Source organism: Zeus faber (genome assembly GCF_960531495.2).
Source record: "Zeus faber genome assembly, chromosome: 4".
NCBI classification, from domain to species: domain Eukaryota; kingdom Metazoa; phylum Chordata; class Actinopteri; order Zeiformes; family Zeidae; genus Zeus; species Zeus faber.
The window spans coordinates 30,983,138-30,999,295 of NC_137191.1; positions in this window are offsets into that span (position 1 = coordinate 30,983,138).

Consider the following 16,158-nt stretch of genomic DNA (forward strand, 5'->3'; position numbering starts at 1 on the left):
GAATGAAGACAGGGCCCGTATCTCTTTAAGGGTAAGACATGTGAACATTAGCTGCTGTGTGAAAGTTGGCCGTAAGAAAATATAATAGAGTCAAATCTGTGTAAGAAAAACAAAGAGGAAATAACCCTGGCCAGGGGAATTGGCTAAATATGAAATAAAATGAAATAAGATGAAAAAGATGAAAGTAAAGTGAAAAAGAGTTAAAAGCTAAAGGCTTAAAAGAGGAAATAAGATGAAAAATAAAGTATAAGAAAAGTTGGGAAAAACGGAGCTGAATCAGCCGAGGAGAACCAACATTGAACATACATAATGAAAGAATCTGATTCAAAAGATAATTTGTTAAACGTCTGGCCAAAGTGAAAATTTTGATGAAATTAGAAAAGTATAAATGAGTCGACGTTAAAACATAAAGTTAAGCGCTGTTGAAGTCTTTGGAGGATCAGACTATTGCTGGACAGACATGTCTTTTTCTTTTTTGTGTGTGTGTGTGTGTCTGTGTGTGTGTGTGTGTGTGTGTGTGTGTGTGTGTGTGTGTGTGTGTGTCTGTGCCGCGGCTGAAGGTGTGTGAAGATATTTGTGTATTGTTCGTGTATATGTATAAATGATATATAGAATATATGTGTTATTAAATAGGTATACATAGGTGGTGAGTGGTTTGAGTAATACATAAAGAGAGACATTTCTTGCCCCTTTAGTGATAAACATATATGAGCCTGTTTACAGACTTTTTAAAGTTGATAATAAAAATCATGAGCCTTTCCTTAACGACGTTTGATAAATATATATGAGCCTTTACAGGACTTTATATATTTGATAACAAAATGAGCCTTCTGAAGGACTAGAGCCAACCAGCAACAGTTTGCTTACACATGCATGTACACATTCAGAAAAAGAAAGAAAAATCTCCTGTTCTGATTTTGTAAGTAGGATTTGTAGATTGTGTGTGTGTTCTTTCTTTGTCTGTTTCATGTTTGTTGTGTGTGTGTGAATGTGCTTGCTGTGAGTCCTGTCTGGTTAAAAGAACAGATAGTCTTGTTAAAATAGGAGGAGAAGCTTGTTTGGCTGCCAGAAGAAAAGAGGTTTTGTGTTTTGGCTGCTGAGTGAGAAAAAACAGCTCTGATTTAGTTAAATATACATCTATTGATGCACCTAGACACATCATCAGTGATGGAACCTGGGGTCATTGGGTGTTTCGGGTCTTTCAACATCATACACCCTTACCCAGGCGACCCAGCCGGGTTTGATCAAGTGTCCGACTTGTGTCTATGTAGCATGTGCCCACGGATCACCCCTCTTGATCCACAGCCATCTAGAGGCCTTCTCAGCTGCCTCTGTTGTAGTTTTGATGGCCTTTCTCTGCCGTGCCCCCGTGATACCAAGCAGGCTGTATGCTTTGCAGAGAGATCGTGCCGCGAAGACTCTACAGTCCATCTCGATTTGCACACACCAGGCACGCCACCCCCGTCTGCGGCACTCCTCCACTAAGTCGGCGTACTTGGCACGCTTCCTCTCATTGGCCTCTTCCATATGCTCCTCCCAGGGGACTGTCAGCTCCAGAAGAACCACCTGCTTTGTTGAATCTGAGAACAGAACTATGTCTGGTCTCAGGGTGGTTTCCACGATGTGCTCTGGGAATCTGAGCTGCTTCCCCAGGTCGCCCTTCATCTGCCAGTCCGGCGTGGTACCAAGGAGTCCCACTGCTCCCCTTTGCTGGGGCTTAGGCTTCTCCCCTGCTTGGACGAACGCAATCGCTGCCTTGCTGATCGGAGAGGCTTGTCCTGGGTGATGCTGGTGAAGATGCTTCTGCTATCACCTTCAGCACCTGGTCGTGGCGCCAAGTGTAGCGTCCTTCACGAAGGGCTTTTGGGCAACAGCTGAGGATGCGCTCTAGCGTTCCTCTTCTGAGACACAAGGGGCATGATGGTGTGTCAACCTTGCCCCAGCAGAAGAGATTGGATGGGCTGGGTAAGACGTCATAGATGGATGCGATCAGGAACTTGATCCGGTAAGGCTCAGCTTGCCAAAGCTCGGACCAGGAGATCTTGTAGTCCACTGCCTGTTCCCATCTCGTCCATGCACCTTGCTGTCGCATCCCCACCATCTGGCTAGCGCGCAGTTCCTCCACGCCAGCTCTCACCTCCTCTCGGACCAGTCGGCGTCTGTCTTTACCCAGGGCCTTGTCATAGCATGTGGTTGGAACGCTACCAAGCCCTGCTTGTCCAGATGCCTCTGGGCCGACCAGCACGCTGTGACACAAGCATGACTCAGCCTGCTTGACTGCTTCCCTTGCCCTCCACTTCCTCCCAGTCCTGACTACAATGCCAGCCTGGGAGACTTTTGAGTCACTGGATTCCCTGTACTGTAGCACCTCTCTTGCACGGGTAACCATAAACTCCTCATTCAGGCTGCTTGTGGGGAGCTTCAGCTTGTTGTTCTTCCCGTACAGAGTGATGCTACTCAGGCTTCGTGGCAGGCCCAGCCATCTACGGAGGTAACGGCTGATCCTCCTCTCGAAGCCCTCCACTGTTGTTATTGGGAACTCGTACACAAGCAGGGGCCACAGAATCCTGGGGAGGACACCGTACTGGTAAATCAAGGCCTTGAATTTACCAGGCAGACCCGATTTGTCCACTGCTGTCAGCCACACCTCCAGCTCCCGATTTGTGGCCTTGATGGATACAGCGTCCTTCAGTGTGCAATCAAAGGTCTTGCCGAGGCTCTTGATTGGTTTCTCGGTGACTGATGGAATCTGGGTGCCGTCCAGAGAGAAGCGGAACTTGTCTGTCACTTTCCCTCTCTTGAGCACCAGGGACCTTGATTTTGCAGGCTTGAAACACATCCGAGACCAGATGATGATCTTCTCCAAGCCCCTAAGGATCCATCGGCACACCGGCACTGACGTTGTTGTAACTGTCAGGTCGTCCATAAAGGCTCTGATGGGGGGCTGGCGGACTCCAGACTTGGTGAGCGGACCTCTGCACTCCACTTCGGCTGACTTGACCAGCATGTCCATGGTCAAGGCAAAGAGGATCACTGAAATCGTATCATCCAGTGATGATCCCTTTCTCCAGCCGATGCCACTCGGATGTGACTGCCCCAGAGGTGACTCTCAGCTTGAAACTCTTGTAGTAGTCCAAGATGAGGTTGGTGAGGTCGAGCCACCGCACTGCTAGGTCTTCTTTCCATTCTCTTGCCTCTCTGATCAACTGCGTGACCACACCTGTATGCACGTGGCATCCTGGAACCTTTGGGATTCCACCCTTCTGTACAGAGGTATTGATGTACTCATTCTTCAGGAGGAACTCTGTCAACCTACGGGATAGGATGGCGAAGAATATCTTACCCTCAACGTTGAGCAGCGAGATGGTTCTGAACTGCTCAATGTTCTTAGCATTCTCCTCCTTGGGAATCCAGACATCTTCTGCAAATCTCCATTGTTGGGCTACCTTTCCCTTCCTCCAGACAACCCTAAGGATCTTCCACAGCCGGTGAAGGAGTCTGGGACACCTCTTGTACACTTTGTACGGCACTCCACTTTGTCCCGGAGCAGAACTGGCTCTGGCTCCCTTGACAACCTCCTGAACCTCCTTCCAACTGGGCTCCTTGCTGTTGAAGTCAGTGGTGGGTCCTGGGGGGGTCTATCAAAGGTCTATAGGGACCTAGGTCTTCCTCCCAAGCAGCGTCACTGTAGGTGTTTCGGAGATGGTGGGAGCTAAAACAGGTGCGGCAAGGGGTGGTGCCTCATACAGAGTGGAGATTAGTTCACTCCTCCTGACAAGAGGGGCTGTGAAGTAGCCCGCTCCTCTCTTTTCCTCTCAGTATGATAGAAGAATAAAATCAAATTAAAAAGATAAATAGAATAAAAATAATTAATTGAAGGTGATATCCGATTGACTAATACACTCTTTAGATTTTAAAATGAGAAAAGAAAGAAGAAAAAGAAACAGTCTTTATTCATCACGCAACACACCACACTACAACACATGCTTGCACACACACACACATGCACATGCTTTGATGGTGGCCGGTGAAATGGCTCCTCTGCATTTGACCCATCCTGGCTTGTCCTTCCTCCGGGGGCACAGCCAGGAGCAGTGGGCAGCATACGTGGACGCGCCCGGGGACCAGGTGATAAGTGTCCATCGCTGGTCAGACAATGATGGGTGCATGTTTTTGGTGGGGGTCCTTACTGACGTGAGGTGGAGGAAACCCCATGTGAGCACGGGGAGAACATGTAAACTATACAAAGAAAGGCTCCTATTTGGGAGATAACCCGCCGGAGCACGGTGCCAACAGTGCTCCAGGCGGGAATCGAACCCAGGACCTTCTTGCTGTGAAGCAGCAGTGCAAATGCATTGTATGAATACAATTAAATATTGCTTTATTTCAAATGTACGAGAAATACGAAAGCTGTTAATGCATGTCTCACTAAATTATATTACAGTGTGTATAAGAATTTAGAGTGAGCCTAAGACACTGAACTCTTGTGTTGTTCTTTTTCTTTTTTTTCTATCTTCCTCTCTTTTACTATGCTGGGTGAGAGCTGGGGGAAAGACAGAGAAGATGGAATGGGTCTGAATTGGATCATCCAAGGGGCAGATGACAAGACATCTGGCAGTTCTTCACCGACACTGGGAGCTTGCGGATGACAGCGCATAGAAATTCTGAATCCAGTGCGGTTTTATCCACAAACTCTTTCAATAGACACCTGCATTTACCTATATGTGTATACATTTAGTTATAACCGACATAATTGATACATCTTTAGCTTGTTTTCACATATAGGCTTACAGTAGTTCTTTTTCATATATAACATTTGCAATTATTTAGTGGGAGACTTGGCAACGGACTGACTAATTAAAGCATTTGCCTAATTAATGGAGTATTATTGATTTGATTGATCACTTGTGGAAAAGCTGATTTGATTTAAATACTGTTGAGTGCTGTGAATATTGGTTTCATTATCTGAGTATGGTTTACCTTGATTGAGGCTGTTTTGAGATTGAACATTGATATAATTTTGATAATTGAAGATAAATATGTGTGATCAGATGCATCAGCTGACGAACAAGTGAATTTGCTTTCATAAGTGGGAAGCTATTGGTCTCCTTTGGGGTTGGTAAATTCGGTTGTTTTTGGTTGAGTGTGATTACACAGTGCTTTATAAATAATTTTTAAATAATTTGATTCGATTTACAATAAAAGAAAATAAGAGGGTCATTATGATGTCAAAAATGGATACTAAAATTACAAAAGCAATCACTCCTGTTGATGTAGTGCGAAAGAATAATCCCCTTATTAAAGATATTGCAAAAATATCTATATTGCAAAATGGAACAAGCGTTGGCCTGACATTGAACAACTGTGGCCAGTTGAAGGAACTCTTAACCCGGATGTGATTAAAACAATGCAGGTGCTTGTGTCCACATATAAGGTAAATCAAAAGAAAGGCAAGAAAGGAAAAAGACGCACGGAAAAAAGACAAACAAAACTTGGCATTCTGCAGCTGTTCGAAAAGGAGGGACAGAAATTTTTCGAATCCGCAAAGGAAAAGAGGGAACGGTGTAGACAAGAAATAAAGAAAAATTAAAAGGAAATTGAAAGATTGATGGAGAAGATTACCGCACCCTTCTCACATACAGCATCTGTAAAGAAGCCCCCGCCTTATGAGAAGGAAGTGAAGTTCACTGATGTTTATCCCCAGCTCCCAGTGATTACACAGGAGGGCATCTCTTCAAAGATGAGGATGAGCAAACAATAGAGATGGGTGAGGTGTCTTGGAATGTGTGGCATCCCAAGACAGCCCCATCGTATAAGATAATTACTTAGAGACGGTGCCAGGGGTCCCGAGAGAGAGAGTACATCACCAGGGGTCGCGTTGATAAGGGAGGTGAAATGTGACCTGTGACCTATGTAGGGGAACCAAATGGTCAACATTGTCTTTGGGCAAGCAGAAAAGACTCGCCCGAGTTACATTCGACAGAGAATCCATCCGGCTCGGGTCTCTCCTAGACGTCCATGGCAAGTCTGGTCTGATGCTGTTCTTTTGTAATAAACCTATTATTTTACTCAAGTCAGCTTCAGGGGTGAGTGCGCTCTCACAAATTGAGCTGTGTGTGGTTCTTGAAGCGGTAGTGTTTTGTGCAGATAGGCTGCACTGACAAGAGCAGATTGTGCGCAGATGAAGATGATGTGTTGATGTGTGAAGTGAGTTTCCGTCTAAATTGGGGTTTATTAAGTTGTAAAAAACGTAAATAAGGGGAATAAGAGAATAATAAATGAAGAAAAAAAGAATTAAGTTGAAATCGAGAATTAAGACAAGAGAAATAATACAAATTTAAAAGTCTGGCCAAAGTGAAAATCTTGATGTAATAAAAAAGTATACATGAGTCGACGTTAAAGTACAAAGTTAAGCGCTGTTGAAGTTTTGGAGAATCAGATGTGCTGGACAGACATATCTTTTTCCTTTTGGGGTGTGAGTGTGCCTGTGTGTGTGTGTGTGGGTGTGAGTGTGCCGCGGCTAAAGATGTGTGAAGAGATTTGTGTCTTGTTCGTGTATATGTATAAATGATATATAGAATACATGTGTTTTTAAATCGGTATACATATGTGGTGAGCAGTTGAATAATACATAAAGAGAAACATTTCTTGCCCCTTTAATGATAAATATATATGAGCCTGTTTACGGACTTTGTAAAGTTGATAATAAAGATTATGAGCCTTTCTTTAAGGAAGTTTTATAAATATTTTTCTTTCAAGGATGTTTAGTACATTTGATTAAGGATATGAACCTTCACAGGACTTTATATATTTGATAACAAAATGAGCCTTCTTGAGAGAAGGACTAGAGTCACCAGAAACAGTCTGCCTAAACACGCATGTACACATTAAATAGAAGGAAATCTGGGTTTTTGATGCAGAAAAGAGGTTTTGTGTTTCGGCTGCTGAGTGAAAGGGACCAGCTTTGATTTATGACTCTGTGTGCTACATTGAGCTGTTCCGACCTGATGCTAACACAAGATGTTCGCTCGCTGACGACTAGTACAAACTGGAAGTTGTGCCTAAATTTAAGAGGTGGAGCAAGTGTGGTGCTTCATACAGAGTGGAACTTAGTCGACTCCCCCTGACAAGAGGGGCGGAGAAGAAGCCCCCTCCTCTCTCTCTCTCCTTTCTTAGTATGATAGAAGTAAATAAATAAATAAATGAATATTAAAATAAAATAAAATAAAATAAATAAAAATAAAATAAAATTTAATAGGAAAATAGAATAAAAATAATTAATTAAGAGGTGATATTAGATTGACTTATATACTCTTTAGATTTAAATGCGTTGTATGAATAAAAGTAAACATTCCTTTATTTTAAATGCGCGAGAAAAAAAAAAAGCTCATAATGTATGTCTCATTGAATTGTATTATAGTATGAATAAGAATTTAGAGTGGTCTTAAGACACTGAACTCTTGTGTTGTTCTTTTTGTTTTTTCTGTCCTCTCTTTTACTTTGCTGAGTGAAAGCTGGGGGAAAGAGAGAGGAGATGGAATGTGTCTGAATTGGATCATCCAAGTGTTAGTCCCACAGCCTCCCAGCGCCACTAGAGGCTGCTCTTGCCCCACCTGCAGCTCCCTTCTTGAGCCAATTGCACACACCTGGGATCAATTACCTGCATCACTCTACACAGTATTTAGTCTTAGCTTCCCAGTCATTCTTTGCCAGACCGTCAACTAGCTTACCTGAGTTGTACAGCTACTGGCTCCATTCCTAGTTCCAAGTTCCTAGCTCCTAGTGCTTGTTTCAAGTTCCTAGTTTATGTCTCTTTGTTTCGTCTTCCCCTTACCTGCTTGTCTCATCTCGTCGACCCAGTCTGTCCGTCCAACTCCAGCCAGCCCGGTTTACCTGCTTCTCTCAGCTCATCGACCAAGGCTGTCCGTCCTTCTCCATCCAGCCTAGTTTCTCTTCTCTCCACCCGGATCCTGGACCCCTCCTGGATTAAGAGACATTGACATTTTTTGTTGTGGTAAACCCACCACTGTGGTCATCATCATCCCTGCCCAGTCCGGCTTCATTACCTGACCGGGTCCCCCCGGCCAGCTCCACCGTGTGGGCTAATAAACATTCTTTGTCTGCCTCCCGTCTCCCTGTGTCGTGCGTTTGGGTCTCTCCTAGCTCTGGTCGTGACACCAAGGGGCAGATGACCAGACATCTGGCAGTTCTTCACAGACACCGGGAGCTTGCGGATGACAACGCATAGAAATTCTGGATCCTGTGAATCAGGCCAGTGCGGTTTATCCACAAACTCTTTTCAATAGACACCTGCTTTTACCTATATGTGTGTACATCTAGTATAATCAACATGATTGCTTGTTCTCACATATAGGCTTACAGTAGTTCTTTTTCTTATGTTGCATTTGCAATTAGTTAGTAAGAGACTTGGCAACGGACTGACTAATCAAGGCATACGCCTAATAAATGGAGTATTATTGATTTGATTGATCACATGTGGAAAAGTGGATTTGATTAAAATACGGTTGAGTGCTGTGAATATTGGTTTTATTATCTGAGTATGGTTTACCTTGATTGAGGCTGTTTTGAGAGTGAACATTGATGGAAATTTTGATAATTTAAGATAAATGAGTATGATCAGATGTATCAGATAATGAACAAGTGAAGTTGCTCTCATTAGTGGGAAACTATTGGTCTCCTTTGGGGTTGGTAAATTCAGTTGTTTTTGGTTGAGTGTGATTACACGTGGCTTTATATACATAACTTTTAAATAAATCAATTTGATTTACAATAAAAGAAATGGATACAAAAATAACAAAAGTAATCACTCCTATTGATGTAGTGCAAAAGAATAATCCCCTTATTAAAGATATTGCAAAAATATCAGGAAAATGGCCTGACATTGCACAACCGTGGCCAGCGGAAGGAACTCTTAATGTGTGATTGATTAAAACAATGCAGGTGCTTGTGTCCACATATATAGTAAATCAAAAGAAAGGAAAAAGAGGAAAGAGACGCACGGAGAAAAGACAAACAGAACTTGGCATTCTGCAACTGTTCGTAAAGGAGGGACAGACATGGTTCGAAGCTGCAAAAGAAAAAAGAGAACAAAGTAGACAAGAAATAAAGAAAAATGAAAAGGAAGCAGAAAAATTGATGGAGAAGATTACCGCACCCTTCTCACATATAGCATCTGTAAAGAAGCCCCCGGAGGTGAAGTTCACTGATGTTTATCCCCAGCTCCCAGTGATTACAACGGAGGGCAACTATCTCTTCAAAGATGAGGATGAGCAAATAATAGAGATGGGCAAAGCTACAACAACCATAAAGATGTATCCGAGCTCCAACATTACCAAGAGAAGGAACCGTTTAGGAAGCAGACAACAAGTCAGAAGCCTGGAAATAGGAGAAGAGAGTGTGAGTGACTTGGATGAAGCTATTGGAGGATACGACCCCGCAGACAGAGGGATGTGGCCTAAAGCGGAGGAAAAAGGAGTATGACCTGAAGGAACAGGACAGGAGACTCTCAGAAAACTCAACCACATACAGCTGGTGGATAAGAAGAAGGAGGAGAAGAAGGCCAAAGAGAAGGTTTATAGATGCGCAGAACACAAGGTATTGTAGGTAGATAATGAACTGTGCGCCCCCCTAACAGGAGCAGCCGAAAGAAGAGGATTCTTGGTGGTGGAATGAGGAAGTAAAGGAGCAGCTATGAAGATAAACACTGATGAGTATCTTGAGAAAGAGTATAACATTGAGAAAACTGTGCCACATGTGACTTTAATGGTGGCTTGAAGGATTTAAGCAGAAGCATATAGGAGAAATGTTTGAAGAAGCTGCAGTATTGTCAAGAAAAAGTAGTTTATTTTGGTCAAACAATAACCCATTCATTTGGAAGCCATTCGAACGGCACCAAAGCCTAGAACAGTCAGAGAGATGATGACATTTCTTGGTATTGCGGGATATTCTTCAGCCTGGGTAGAAGATTATGCCTGCCTAACAGGGCTTTTGAGAGCCATGATAAAAGAGATTGGGAATGCTCAACTCCATTGTAATCTCACCTGGACGCAGGAAGGTCATATGGCATTTAAGAAGATCAAACAGAGGCTACAAGAAGCTCCAGCGCTAGCATTGCCAGACTATTCTAAGAACTTTTTGCTGTATTTGGCTACGTCCACTGGGGGTAAATATGCATGTGGAGTTCTTTGTCAGCCCACAGGTACAGGGACAAGTCCTCAACCTGTGTCATATTATTCTACTGCCTATTCAGAAGTAGAATTGGGGCTACCACTGTGCTACAGAGCAAAGGTGGGAGTTTATCTAATGTATGATAAAGCATCATCAGTAACTATGGGTTACCCAGTGACCCAATTCCCAATTACCCAATTCTTACCCATCATAGTCTCAGAAATCTTTTAAATTTTGGTAAATGTACATTGGCTCTGTCTAGGCTAAGAGACTATCATAGGCTCTTAGAGCAGGAAGATGTCACCTTAGTAAGGTGTGTCATGGTAAATCCAGTTGAGAATTTGCCAACACCAAAGGATTGGGAGCCACATGATTGTGTTCAGGAAGTAGAGAGATATGCAAAGCTCAGATCAGACTTTCCCACTGCACGTGTCAGATGTGGAGTATTGGACTGATGGGTCCTGAGTGGCGATAGTGGTGCCGGCCCTTGCGGTCACCTGTGCCGGCGCTCCGGTCGACTTTTGCACATTTTAGTATTTGTTTTCTGTCTTTTATCATAATGTCCGCCAAAAAAGCATGGGCAGTTACCTCTTACAGCCGCGATGCACTCATGGACATAAAAACTTCCCTAAACGAACAACTTTGGGACTTTTTATCCGTGGAAGCAAAGTGGCCGGCTGAAATTCTACGCGGGAAGACGCTCAACAACAACAACAAAGATGGAGCCGCTGTTCCACGAGCGGGCCCACGGAGGAAGCACCGTGGTAAACAAGGTGGAATTCGGGTCAGAATGAGGACGCAACCTTACTGTCCACCTCTGCCAAACATCCTTCTTGCCAACGTTTAGTCCCTGGAAAACAAGATGGATGAACTTTGAGCGAGGATTAAATTCAAACGAGACACGAGGAACTGTTGCGTCCTCTGTCTGACGGAAACATGGTTGAACCCACTGGTGCCGGATGAAGCCATACGTCCAGCCGAGTCCTTCTCCGTGTTCCGCGGCGACAGATCGGGGGAGTCAGGGAAATCCAAAGGTGGAGGCGTCTGCCTAATGGTAAACAACCGCTTGTGTAACCCCAACAACACCAAGTCTCTCTCCCGCTCCTGCTCGCCGAACCTGGAACAGCTGACCATCTTATGCCGTCCATTTTATCTCCCCCGGGAATTCAGCACGGTCATCATTACAGCCGTCTACATCCCACCACAAGCGTATACCGACACAGCACTGTCGGACCTGTATGATGTGTTGTGCGGATTTCAAAACAAACATCCCAACACGGCTGTGGTAGTGACTGGGGACTTTAATAGGGCCAACCTTAAAAAAGTTCTGCCTAATTTCCACCAACACATCACGTGTGCCACCAGGGGAGATAGAACTTTGGACTATTGCTACACACCTTACAAGAACGGATACAAGACCGTCTCGCTCCCTGCTTTCGGGAAATCTGACCACGCCATGATCTCCCTGGTTCCCGTTTACAGGCCTGATGAAGATCGCACAAGAACTGGTGGTGACGAGGGAAGTGAAGCGGTGGACGGACCAATCAGAGGCTGCGCTTCAGGACGCACTCGCTGATGTAGACTGGGACATGTTCCAATCAAGTTCAAGTGACGTCAGCGAGTTTACGGACGTAGCGGTGAGCTTTGTGGCTACAGGAGCAGACAGCATCTTTCCCACGGGGAAAGTTCGGATATTTCCAAACCAGAAACCGTGGGTTGATAAATCCATCCACTGCACTCTGAATGCTCGCACGGCCTCTTACAACGACGGTCTTGTATCCGCAAATATGGACAATTACAAAGCGGCGTCTTACAATCTGTGGAGGGCGGTGAAGGACGCTAAACGGACGTGGAGGGAGACTGTGGCGCTACAGATGGAGCAGGGGGACACAAGACGCTTGTGGCAGGGGCTGCAGATGATAACAAACTACAAGAGCAGCTCCTCCCCAGCCACGAGTGTGGACGCCTCCCTAGCCAACGAACTGAACTCCTTTTATGCGCGATTTGAGTCTGGCAACAGCACCGCTAGCTCGCCAGCTAATTGGAGTTACACCGCTGGGGATGAGCGCGCACTCTCAGTGTCCATGCATGAGGTCTGGAAGGCTCTGAGGCGGGTGAACACAAGGAAAGCTGCGGGCCCGGACGGCATATCTGGGCGAGTACTGAAAAGCTTTGCTAACCAGCTAGCTCTGGTGTTCACTACAATATTCAACATCTGCCTGGCTGAATCAGTGGTCCCGCCCTGCTTCAAGAGGTCCACCATCGTTCCTGTCCCGAAGATCGACTCTCCAGCCTGCCTGAATGACTACCGTCCGGTGGCCCTCACCTCGGTGGTCATGAGGCTGAATAAGGATTACATCTGCGCCTCCCTCCCCCGCACCTCGGACCCGTTGCAGTTTGCGTACCAGCAGAACAGATCCATGGATGACGCGGTCTCCCAGGTTCTGCACACCACACTCACGCACCTGGATGGCCGGAAGGTGGCCTATGTGAGAATGCTGTTCATCGATTACAGTTCAGCTTTCAACTCCATAGTCCCCACCAGACTGGCTGTCAAGCTGAAGGAGCTTGGACTGAATACTCTGATGTGTGCCTGGATCCTGGACTTTCTCACAGCCCGGCCCCAGGTGGTTAGGGCGGGGAACCACATGTCCAGCTCGCTCACCCTGAATACAGGATCCCCCCATGGTTGCGTCCTCAGCCCCCTACTGTACTCCCTGTATACACATGACTGTGTGGCCAAGTCCAGCTCAAACACCATCATCAAGTTTGCTGACGACACCGTTGTCATGGGCCTGATCACCGACTGCGATGAGAAGGCCTAAGGAGCTGATTGTGGACTTTAGGCGAGGATTACAATCGAGGACGCACACGCCCTTGGTGATTAATGGGACTTCTGTTGACAGGGTGAGCAGCTTCAAGTACCTGGAAGTCCACATCACAGAGGATTTAACATGGACTTTACAAACAGACACTCTGGTGAGAAAGGCGAGGCGTTCAGCTGAACGTACCACTGGAACTACCCTCCCCTCCCTGCAGGACTTACACACCAGGAGGTGTTGTAGCAGAGCACGCGGGATCTTGAAAGATCCTCATCACCCCAACAACGGACTGTTCCAGCTGCTGCGGTCAGGCAAGCACCTCCGCAGTCACACAGCGAGAACAGAGAGACTGAGACTGAGTTTTTTCCCGCAAGCCATAAGAACAGTCAATGCTGACCTCACCAGGGGTCCTCACTGAGCCACACACATAGGCTCTACTACCTTCTGTACTGAATGTAGCATGCTGTACCACATACTGTGTCACTGTTCTGAGTTGTTCGGTGTTATTGTATTGTTGGTACCATATTGTACAACAATATGGTACCGTATTGTTGTGCCGTACTGTTGTATACTGTGCTGTATTATCCCACAAACACTACCTCACTTTATTCACATGCCACTTTAATGCACATATCTGTATGTACATAATTTCCTATCCCATATACATAAGTCTATCCCATATATGTAAGCCTATTCCCTTTATCTATTCCATTTTATTTTATTTTATTTTATTTTATTTTATTTTATTTTATTCTATATATTTTTATTTTATTCTATAAGTTTTCGACTTACTGTATACGTTTTAGGAATCAGTTAGTTGGTCTAGTAGAAATACATGTTCCTAGGACACGTTGCATTACATTTCACTGCATATATGTATGAAAGTATGTATATGTATGTGACGAATAAACCTCTTGAATCTTGAATCTTGAATCTTGAATCTTGCTATCGAATAGGAGATACATTGAGTGCTGGTTATGCCCCGGGGATGACCGGGGCTAGTCAAAGCCCAGGGAACTGAATTTGTCGTTGAGAAAGCAGAAGTAATACCACAACCTGCTTCTGCCCCACTTGCTGAGCTAGTGGGCCTGACTGAAGCTTGCCTATTGGCCGAAGGCAAGCGAGTGACAATATATACAGATTCTGCATACGCACATAATGTGTGTCATTTATTTGGATCAGTATGGAAAAATCAAGGATTTAAGAAAACCGATGGTTCTTCAATACAGCATCATGTTCAGATAATGAAATTGTTGCATGCAATGATGAAGCCAAACGAACTAGCTGTAGCTAAGTGTGCAGCACACAAAATGGACACGTCAAGGGTTACACAAGGTAACAAAGCGGCAGATGAGGCTGCAAAAGTTACAGGAGCAAACAAAGCAGGCAAGGTTCTTCTTGTCACCCATGAAGTGGACTTGGAAGATAAAATCACGCTCAGAGATGTGATCTTGATGCAAGAAGCCATAGATAAACAATTATGGTTGGACCGAGGAGCCACTCAAGACTCTACTGGTCTGTGGAGAAATCATGAAGGACTGATGGTAGCACCCCCGACCTACTAGGTCTGATGATTCAGGAAGCACATGGGTTAGCCCATGTTGCAAGGGGGGAGGTAAGGAGAAAAATCACGAAACCAACTCCGACAGGTCCTATGCGTGAGTTGGTTGTGGATTTTGTTGACCTGACACCAGTAGGAGGTAAAAGATACATGTTAGTCGTCCTGGATAGATTTTCACGGAGGCCTGAAGCATGTCCAACCAAGCGTAAAGATGCTCAGTCAGTTGCCAAGCCAAGTATTTGTGTCATGGGGTCATAAGCAGGTTGGGACTTCCAGATCGCATATCCTCAGATAATGGGAAAGAGTTTGTGGATAGAACAGTAAAAGAAATTCTGCAAAAATTGGGAATATAAACAACATCTAGGAGCTGTTTATCATCCAAGCCAAGGTGTTTGTGAAAAAATGATTGGTGTGCTGAAAAATCGTATCGTTAAAATCTGTCAGCACACAGGTCCGAATCGGGTAGAGGCGCTTCCGTTGGTATTAATGGTGTGTCGATCAAGTGGGCTCCGTGATTTGCGCATGACACCCCATGAGTTGGCTACGGGTAGGCGGATGCCAACACCTTGTTTGCGCACAAGTGGAAAGGGTCTAAGCTTAGCCCTTTTAGAAGATGAAATGCGAGTGTATGTTAACTATATGGCTGCACTGCATAAGAGAATACACACATATGTCTCTGACAGGAAAAAACAAGAGGAGGAGCTTACACTAGAGAAATATACATTCTGAATATCTGATTCCGTCATAGACTCAATACTATTTTTGACTGGGAAAATGCATGGACAAAGGGGGTAAAAGGAATATGTTCCAATCATATATTGGAATAATGTTAAAGTATAATGCAAAAGTGAAATTATTATACTGTATTTGATGTGTGTGCAAGATACTGGCTAGTCTGAGGGTGGCTGTGTCCAGAGATCCTAACAGCCTGTATTATTGATGAATATCCTTTACATTACATTAAGCAGACACTTTTATCCAAAGCGACTTACAATTATTCAAACACTGAAGGACACAGCTATCAGGAGCAATTAGGGGTTAAGTGTCTTGCTCAAGGACACTACAGCATGCTAGCAGGAGGAGCCTGGGATCAAACCAGCAACCTTTAGGTTACTAGACGACCAGCTCTACCTCTTGAGCTACCATCCCTCTATTTCCCCAGGGAACTGAATTTGTTGTTGAGAAAGCAGAAGTAATACCACAACCTGCTTCTGAGCTTGTGGGCCTGACTGAAGCTTGTCTATTGGCCGAAGGCAAGCGAGTGACAATATATACAGATTCTGCATACGCACATATGTGTCATTTATTTGGATCAGTGTGGAAAAATCGAGGATTAAAGAAAAGCGATGGTTCTTCAATACAGCATCATGCTCAGATGATGAAATTGTTGCATGCAATGATGAAGCCAAATGAAATAGGGGGGAAATATCCTATCTCTACACTAGATATTTTTAGCAAGACATATTACTTTTCTGTAACAGGGTGAAGTGAAGACACTGGGACCTCAGGTGTTTTCTTTTTTTGCGGGTTTTGAGGGACATTGGTGATAGGCAGGGAAAGGTTCACTGGAAGGTCCGATGGGTTGAC